Raw genomic sequence first — 9,976 nt, 5'->3', positions numbered from 1 at the left:
TGCGAGGCAGATTATTGGGAAGGGAACCCCCTGGGATGCGGCTCAAGCAGTGCCCAAAGGGACTGGAATGCGGAATCACATCGAGAGACCCAAATGCTATACGAGGGCTCAAATCGAATTATCGATTTGGCCACGACATGGACGCATCGGAACGACTACCTTTGCCGAACCACTCGCAATTGCATCCATACCGAAACCAATAGACATTTCCGTTAGAGCCCTCGCATAGCATTCGGGAATCTCGCATGCCCCTCTAAATCGACCAATGCTGGCGCTCAACGAAAATCCGAGCGCTACCACCGTTCGAGCGCCAGCATTGGTCGAGTTAGAGGGGCACGGGGGAGAATGCTCCAGTCAACACCTCCCCTATATAAGTTATTTGTCCGATTCTCGCACAACCGTAGTCTGCCTCGTCGAATCAAACAACGGTCCCAGATTCCGACTTCCGTTCCGTAGAGACCCAAAAGCTAGATGGAGGCTCGCAAGAAAGAGAGTCGGCGCATAGCAATCGGGTTTCTCGAACGTTTAGGGACCGAGCTCACTTGCGGATAGGGCAAAATCCGCCAAGCAACCCAAAAGCTAGACGGGGGCTCGAATCGAATCGCCTAGGCGGCCACAACAACGACGTGTTGGATCGACTACCAGTGCCAAACCATTCAGCAAGACTAGTCTGTGTCGAGGCCGGATAGAGATTCTCAGAGAGCGCCCGTATAGCATTTAGGAGACCTGCCGCGTCCCTCACACTCGACAAATGGTGGTGCACGTTTATAAATCCGAGCGATCCCAACCCTTTCAAGCACCAACATCGGTCGAGATAGAGGGGCACGGAGGGGGCTGCGTGAGACAACACAGTCCCCTATATAAGTTATTTGTCCGATTCTCACACATCCGAAGAATGGTCATCAAATCGGACAACAGCCCAAACTTCCGACTTCCGTCCCAGAAAGCCCAAGAGCTATCTAAAACGTTCATGGCCGGAACTCGATCGCGGCTATACCAGTCCGCCAAGCAACCCAAAAGATAGACTGGAGCTCTAGTCGAATCACCTCTGTGGCCATTGCAAGGACGTGTTGGAGCGACTACCATTGCCGAACCATTCCGCAGGTCGAGTCCATACCAAGGCCGCATAGAGATTCACGATGAGCTCCTGCATAGCAATCAGGAGACTTGCCGTGTCCATCACAATCGATAAATCCTGGTGCAAGATTTTTGCATCCGAGCGCTCCAACCAGTCGAGCACCAGCATCAATCGACATAAACGGGCACGGGGGGAGGATGCTCGAGAACACTACCTCCCCTATATAAGTTATTTGTCCGATTCTCAAGCAGCCGAAGTCTGGTCATCGAATCGGGTCAAAGACCACAACTTCCGACTTTACCCACAATGCAAGTCATCGAATCGAACATCGGCCCCCGAGTCGGACTCCATGCGTATGTCAGGTCATCGGACCCAAATTCCGCCTTCCTGCGCATGGCGGGCCATCAATATCAACTCGGTCATCGGACCCAAACTCCGCCTTTCTGCGCATGGCACGCCTTCAAATCGGTCATCGGACCCAAATTCCGCCTTCCTGTGCATGGCGGGCCATCAACATCAACTCGGTCATCGGACCCAAATTCCGCCTTTCTGCGCATGGCACGCCATCAACTCGGTCATCGGACCCAAATTCCGCCTTCCTGCGCATGGCAGGTCATCGGACACAAATTCAGACCTCGCCAATATGCCTACGTATCGAATCGGTCATCGGACCCAACTTCCGACTTCATCCATACTGTAGGGTCTTTGAGGTTGGCGCGGTGCGCTCAACCCGGGGAGTCGACCCATCGAAGCATACACCTCCCCTATATAAGCTATTTGTCCGATTCCCACACCTGTGTAGTTTGCACCTCTGACCAGGACATCGACCCCAACTTCCGAACTCGACTGCAACGACGGCACCAGCGCCTTGGTGCGCACCTTGCGACGCACAGTCCCAACATTCGCCTTCCTGCACATGGCAGGTCATCGGACCCAAATTCCGACCTCGCGAGTATGCCTACATATCGAATCGGTCATCGGACACAACTTCCGACTTCATCCATACCGTAGGGTCTTTGAGGTTGGCGCGGTGCGCTCAACCCGGGGAGTCGACCCAACGAAGCATACACCTCCCCTATATAAGCTATTTGTCCGATTCCCACACCTGTGTAGTTTGCACCTCCGATCAGGACATCGACCCCAACTTCCGAACTCGCCTGCAACGACCGAACCAGCGCCTTGGTGCGCACCTTGCAACGCACAGTGCCAACATTCGCCTTCCTGCACATGGCAGGTCATCGGACCCAAATTCCGACCTCGCGAGTATGCCTACATATCGAATCGGTCATCGGACCCAACTTCCGACTTCATCCATACCGTAGGGTCTTTGAGGTTGGCGCGGTGCGCTCAACCCGGGGAGTCGACCCAACGAAGCATACACCTCCCCTATATAAGCTATTTGTCCGATTCCCACACCTGTGTAGCTTGCACCTCCGATCAGGACATCGACCCCAACTTCCGAACTCGACTAAAAAGACCGCACCAGCACCTTGGTGTGCACCTTGCAACGCACAGTGCCAACATTCGCCTTCCTGCACATGGCAGGTCATCGGACCCAAATTCCGACCTCATGAGCATACCTACTAATCGAATCGGTCATCGGACCCAACTTCCGACTTCATCCATACCGTAGGGTCTTTGAGGTTGGCGCGGTGCGCTCAACCTGGGGAGTCGACCCATCGAAGCATACACCTCCCCTATATAAGCTATTTGTCCGATTCCGACACCTGTGTAGTTTGCACCTCCGCTCAGGACATCGACCCCAACTTCCGAACTCGCCTGCAACGACCGAACCAGCGCCTTGGTGCGCACCAAAAGTGCGCACTTTTGGAGGGCACTTTTGTGCGCTCCAAAGGTGCGCACTTTTGGAGGGCACTTTTGTGCGCTCCAAAGGTGCGCACTTTTGGAGGGCACTTTTTGGAGGGCACTTTTGTGCGCTCCAAAGGTGCGCACTTTTGGAGGGCACTTTTTGGAGGGCACTTTTCTGCGCTCCAAAGGTGCGCACTTTTGGAGGGCACTTTTTGGAGGGCACTTTTCTGCGCTCCAAAGGTGCGCACTTTTGGAGGGCACTTTTTGGAGGGCACTTTTCTGCGCTCCAAAGGTGCGCACTTTTGGAGGGCACTTTTTGGAGGGCACTTTTCTGCGCTCCAAAGGTGCGCACTTTTGGAGGGCACTTTTGTGCACTCCAAAGGTGCACACTTTTGGAGGGCACTTTTTGGAGGGCACTTTTCTGCACTCCAAAGGTGCGCACTTTTGGAGGGCACTTTTTGGAGGGCACTTTTGTGCGCTCCAAAGGTGCGCACTTTTGGAGGGCACTTTTTGGAGGGCACTTTTGTGCGCTCCAAAGGTGCGCACTTTTGGAGGGCACTTTTGTGCACTCCAAAGGTGCGCACTTTTGGAGGGCACTTTTCCTGCGCTCCAAAGGTGCACACCTAGGTGAGCACCTTCGACCACACCTTGTAGCACACCAAACTCTGACTTTCGACTTCATCCGCAATGCAGGGTCTTTGAGGTTGGCGCAATGCGCACAACCAGGGGAGTCGACCCATCAAACCCAACACCTCCCCTATATAAGCTATTTGTCTGATTCTCATACATGCGTAGCCTGCAGGAGCAATTAGGACATCGACCCCAACTTTCGGCTTCTAAACGAAAACAAGGTCTTTGAGGTTGGTGTAATGCGAACAACTAGGGGAGTCAACCCATCAAACCCAACACCTCCCCTATATAAGCTATTTGTCTGATTCTCATACATGTGTAGTCTACAGGAGCAATTAGGACATCGACCCCAACTTTTGACTTCTTAACGAAAACAAGGTCTTTGAGGTTGACGTAATGCGCACAACCAGGGGAGTCGACCCATCAAACCCAACACCTCCCCTATATAAGCTATTTGTCCGATTCTCATACATGTGTAGCCTACAGGAGCCATTAGGACATTGACCCCAACTTTTGACTTCTTAACGAAAACAAGGTCTTTGAGGTTGGCGTAATGCGCACAACCAAGGGAGTTGACCCATCAAACCCAACACCTCCCCTATATAAGCTATTTGTCTGATTCTCATACATGTGTAGCCTGCAACAACGATTAGGACATCCACCCCAACTTCTGAATTCGTCTGCGTTGACCGCACCAAAGGTGCACGCCTTGGTGCTCACCAAAATCCGACTTCCGACTTCTTCTGCTATGCGGGGTCTTTGAGGTTGGCGCAGTGCGCACAACCAGGGGAGTCAACCCACCGAATGCAACACCTCCCCTATATAAGCTATTTGTCTGATTCTCATACATGCGTAGACTGCAGCAATGATTAGGACATCCACCCCAACTTTTGACTTCTTAAACAAGACAGGGTCTTTGAAGTTGGTGCAGTGCACACAACCAGGGGAGTCGACCCATCAAACGCAACACCTCCCCTATATAAAGCTATTTGTCCGATTCTCATACGTGTAGTCTGCAGCAGCGATTAGGACATCGACCCCAACTTCCGAATTCGTTTGCATTGACCGCACCAAAGGTGCACGCCTTGGTGTGCACCTTGGAGTGCACTTTGGTGCTCACCTCGGTGCACACTTTGGTGTGCACCTCGGTGTGCACCAAAGGTGCGCACCTTGGAGCGCACCAAAGGTGTACACTTTGGAGCGCACCACATAGGGTCTTTGAGAGGTTGGCGCAGTGCGCACACCAAGGTGGGTGTTGAGGTGCGTGCCGAGGTGGGTGGGTGCTAGGGTGCGCTCCATGGTGGGTGCCAGGGTGGGTGCGTGCTAGGGTGGATTCCAAAGAGGGTCATAGGGTGGGTGCCAAGGTGGGTTGGTGATATAGTGGGTTCAAAGGTGGGTACTAGGGTGGGTTCCAAGGTGGGTCACAAGTTGGGTGCCAGGATGCGTGGGTGTTAGGTTGGGTGCCAAGGTGGGCTCCTGCGTGGGTGGGTGCTAGGGTGGGTTTCAAGGTGGACGCGAGGGCGGGTGCCAAGGTGGGTAACAAGTTGGGTGTTAGGATGGGTGAGTGCTAGAGTGGGTGCCAAGGTGGGTGGGTGCTAAGGTGGATGCCAAGGTGGTTCACAGGGTGGGTGGGTTCTAGGGTGAGTTCCAAGGTGGGTCACAGGTTTAGTGCTAGGGTGCGTGTCAAGGCGGGTGTCGAGGTGCCTGGGTGCTAGGGTGTGGATGCCAATGTGGGTCATAGGGTGGGTACTAGGGTGGGCTGCAATGTGGGTGCCAAGGTGGGTAACATGCTCGGTTGGTTCTAAATTGGGTGTCAGGGTGGGTGTGCACCCACCTTGCCCGAGGTGGGTGCCAAGGTGCCAGTGTGGGTGGGTGCTAAGGTGGATGCCAAGGTGGGTGAGAAGGTGGGTGATAGGTTGAGTGGTAGGATGGGTGGGTGCCAAGATGGGTCACAGGGTGGGTGCAAGGGTGGGTAGGTGCTAGGGTTGGTGTCAGGGTGGGTGGGTGCTAGGTTGGGTTCCAAGGTGGGTGCGAGGGTGAGTGTCAAGGTGGGTCACAGGTTAGGTGCTAGGATGGGTGAGTGCTAGGGTGCAAAGGTGCCAGGGTGGGTGCTAGGATGGGTCGATGCTAGGGTGAGTGGCAAGGTGGGTCCACAAGTGTCAAGGTGGGTGCCGAGGTGGGTGCCAACTTGGGTTCCAAGGTGGGTGCCAAGTGGGCGACTGCTATGGTGGATGCCAAGGTGGGTCACGGGGTGGGTGCCAAGTTGCTAGGTTGTGTTCCAAGGTGGGTGCCAACGTGGCTGCTAGGGTGCGTGGGTTAAAGGGTGTGTCACAACGTGGGTGCCAGGATGGGTGCGCACCCACACTGGCCAAGACGGGTGCAAGGTTGGGTTCCAAGCCCGGTCACAGGCTGGGTGCTAGGATGGGTGGGTGCCAAGGTGGGCACCAGGGTGGGTGCACCCACCCTGGCCAAGGTGGGTCACGGGGTGGGTCCTAGGGTGGGTAACGGGGTGGGTACTAAGGTGCGTGCCAAGGTGGGTCATGGGGTGGGTGCCAAGGTGGGCACCAGGGTGGGTGTGCACCAACCCTAGCCAGGGTAGGTCACGGGGTGGTTGTCGGGGTGGGCGTCAAGGAGCCAAGGTGGGTGGCAAGTAGCCAAGTTGCGTGCCAAGGTGGGTGTCGGGGTGGGTGCCAAGGATCCAAGGTGGGTGCCAAGGAACCAAGGTGGGTGTCTGGGTGGGTGCCGAGGTGGGAGCCAGGGTGGGTCCCAAGGTGAGTGCAAAGGTGGGTGCCAGGGTCAAGGTGAGTGCCAATGTGGGTTCCAAGGTGCCAGGGTCAGGGTGAGTGCCAATGTGGGTTCAAAGGTGCTAAGTTGGGTGCGAGGTTGGGTGCGAGGGTGGGTGGGTGCCAAGGTGTGCTAGGTGGAAGCCCGGGTGGGTCGGCATCCCATGGGTGTCGAGTTGGGTGCCTGATGGGTGCTTCTTGTCAAGTTTTAGTCGTCGGGACTCATTTCGAGCCTTAGAGGTCGTTTCTTGTCCGGTTGCCCTGTCTTCGACCTGGGAACCCAATTTTGGTCCTCGGGTCCCATTTTTTTTTGTCTCGCATCCCACTTTTGGCCTGTGGCCTTTTCGGGGTCGATTCTCGTTTTGGGCATCAGAGCATGTTTCTTCTCCTAAAACCCAATATTTGTTTATTAAGTCTCGGAACACATTTTTGTTCTCGTGGACCCATCATGGGTCTTGGAACGCATTTGTGGTCCTTGGGTCCCATTTTGCATCCCGAAACTTGTGTTTTGGTGCTTGATCCCTATTTTGGGTGCCCACCTTGCACCAAGTGCGCACCCGGGGCAAACCGAGCGCCTTGGTGCACCGGGGCAAGATCGAGCGTGCACCCGAGGCGCCCCGAACATGCACCAAGGTGCACTCGGCCCACATGTGAGCGCAGGTCGTTGCGCCCGAGGTGGTGTGTGGGCACCGCGTTGCAGACGGGACACTGCACGCACACGACGCCCCGTCCAGGTGCACGCACGTAGGCCGGGCCGGGTGCACACCCGACGCCCTAGCAAGGTGCGCGCACCCGGGCAGGGCTCACACTTGGCGAACGGGGCGCACTTCGCGAGGGAGGGTGTGCACCTCGACGGGGGTGGGTGGCCGGGGTGGATTCGCACGTGGGTCGCGGTTTGCTAAGTACACACTGCGACAAGCTCATAACGGGTGCGATCATACCAACGTTAGTGCACCGGATCCCATCAGAACTCCGCAGTTAAGCGCGCTTGGGCCGGAGTAGTACTGGGATGGGTGACCTCCCGGGAAGTCCCGGTGTTGCACCCTTTCTTAGTTTTTCGCCGGGCGTCGCAATGCTATTTGAATAAACCTTTTGCCCGTTTGCGTTCTCGTCGGGGCCGGGCCGGGCCGGGGTGCGCTGCCCGCACTACCGCGCGCGCGGGGGCGACACCGAGCGCGCACCCGAGGCGCCCCGAGCACACAGGCCACGGTGCAACCCGGGCGTTGTGCGCGCACCCCGGTGCGCCCGAGGTGCTGCGCGCGCACCCAGGTGAAATCGGTGTGCACCTCGGCCAGTGCGCGCTCGGTCGAGTCGCGCACGTTGGCCAAGGTGCACGGTGATGTTTCTTACTCTAAGGTTCCGCACCAGACGCCCGGGACAGGTGAGCGAAGCTGGGCGGGGCCGGGTGCGCGGCCGGGGCAGGTGCACGCAGCTGGAGAGAGCTTTGGAGCACACCAGAGGTGCGCACCTTGGAGCACACTTCGGAGCGCACCAATGATGCGCTCCATTCAAAAGTTTCCTGAAAAGGCAAAAAAAGTTGAGATTATAGAATTTCCCACTTGAGAGATTGTAAAAAAAAAAAATTTAAAATGAAGGAAACGCGGGTGCCAAGGTGTGCGCGCCCGGGTGCGCAGCCCAGCCAAGGTGTGCGCACCAAGGCGCCCACCCTGGCGAAGGTGCACGCAAGGTGCGCACCCGAGGCAAACCGGACAATTAACCCAACTTTCGACTTCGCGCGCACCTGCGCACCTTGGAGCGCACTTCGGAGCGCTCCTTGGTGCGCACCAATCTTGGGCACCTCGGAGTGCACCATGGCGCCCACCAAGGTGCGCACCCGGGGCAAACCGAGCTCCGACTTCGTGCGCACCTTGGAGCGCACGAAAGGTGCGCACCATGGCGCCCACCAAGGTGCGCAGCCCAGCCAAGGCGTGCGCATCAAGGTGCGCACCCTGGCGAAGGTGCGCACCCGGGGCAAACCGAGCTCCGACTTCGTGCGCACCTTGGAGCGCACAAAGGGTGCGCAACCCAGCCAAGGTGTGCGCACCCCGGGCAAACCGAGCTCCGAATCGTGCGCACCTTGGAGCACACTTCGGAGCCCTCCTTGGTGCGCACCGATGTTGCGCACCTCGGAGCGCACCCGGGGAAAACAATGCAATTAACCCGACTTTCGACTTCGTGGGCACCTCGGAGCGCTCTCGGGTTCGCACCTCGGAGCACACCGAGGTGCGCACCTTTGATGCGCTGCCTTCACCAATTTCCAGAAAAGGCAAGAAAACATTGAGAAGGTGTGCGCACCGAGGTGCCCACCCTGGCGAAGGTGCACGCGAGGTGCGCACCCGGGGCAAACCGGGCTCCGACTTCGTGCACGCCATGCTGCGCACCTTGGAGGGCCATGGTGCGCACCTTGGAGCACACTTCGGAGCGCTCAATGGTGCCCAACCCAGCCAAGGTGCCCACCGCGGCGAAGGTGCACGCGAGGTGCGCACCCGGGGCAAACCGGGCTCCGACTTCGTGCACGCCGCACCTTGGAGCACACTTCGGAGCGCTCCTTGGTGCGCACCAGGGCGCGCAACCCAGCCGAGGTGCCCACCCCGGCGAAGGTGCACGCGGGGTGCGCACCCGGGGCAAACCGGGCTCCGACTTCGTGCACGCCATGGTGCCCACCGCGGCGAAGGTGCACGCGAGGTGCGCACCCGGGGCAAACCGGGCTCCGACTTCGTGCACGCCGCACCTTGGAGCACACTTCGGAGCGCTCCTTGGTGCGCACCAGGGCGCGCAACCCAGCCGAGGTGCCCACCCCGGCGAAGGTGCACGCGAGGTGCGCACCCGGGGCAAACCGGGCTCCGACTTCGTGCACGCCATGGTGCCCACCGCGGCGAAGGTGCACGCGAGGTGCGCACCCGGGGCAAACCGGGCTCCGACTTCGTGCACGCCGCACCTTGGAGCACACTTCGGAGCGCTCCTTGGTGCGCACCATGGTGCCCACCAGGGCGCGCAACCCCGCCGAAGGTGCACGCGAGGTGCGCACCCGGGGCAAACCGGGCTCCGACTTCGTGCACGCCGCACCTTGGAGCACACTTCGGAGCGCTCCTTGGTGCGCACCAGGGCGCGCAACCCCGCCGAAGGTGCACGCGAGGTGCGCACCCGGGGCAAACCGGGCTCCGACTTCGTGCACGCCATGGTGCGCACCAGGGTGCCCACCGCGGCGAAGGTGCGCACCCGGGGCAAACCGGGCTCCGACTTCGTGCACGCCGCACCTTGGAGCACACTTCGGAGCGCTCCTTGGTGCGCACCAGGGCGCGCAACCCAGCCGAGGTGCCCACCCCGGCGAAGGTGCACGCGAGGTGCGCACCCGGGGCAAACCGGGCTCCGACTTCGTGCACGCCATGGTGCCCACCGCGGCGAAGGTGCGCACCCGGGGCAAACCGGGCTAGGACTTCGTGCACGCCGCACCTTGGAGCACACTTCGGAGCGCTCCTTGGTGCGCACCATAATGCCCACCAGGCCGCGCAACCCAGCCAAGGTGTGCGCACCAAGGTGCACGCGAGGTGCGCACCCGGGGCAAACCGGGGTCCGGCTTCGTGCACGCCGCACCTTGGAGCACACATCGGGGCGCTCCCGGGTTCGCACCGGCGTTGCGCACCGTGGTGGGCACCTCGGAGCGCACCGTGGTGGG

At 58.9% G+C, this 9,976-nt stretch overlaps 1 non-coding gene across 1 annotated transcript; it reads left to right on the top strand.

Annotated features, from left to right (window-relative positions):
• Positions 1-7,227: 7,227 nt before the first annotated feature.
• LOC131866733 (5S ribosomal RNA) lies at positions 7,228-7,346 on the top strand. The gene has a single exon (XR_009365333.1). It is a non-coding gene; the product is annotated as a 5S ribosomal RNA (ribosomal RNA).
• The last annotated feature ends 2,630 nt before the right edge of the window (positions 7,347-9,976 follow it).

This window comes from Cryptomeria japonica, unplaced genomic scaffold (genome assembly GCF_030272615.1).
Source record: "Cryptomeria japonica unplaced genomic scaffold, Sugi_1.0 HiC_scaffold_153, whole genome shotgun sequence".
NCBI classification, from domain to species: Eukaryota; Viridiplantae; Streptophyta; class Pinopsida; order Cupressales; family Cupressaceae; genus Cryptomeria; species Cryptomeria japonica.
The sequence above is the reverse complement of the archived record's forward strand: the minus strand, read 5'-3'. Positions and strand labels throughout refer to the sequence as shown.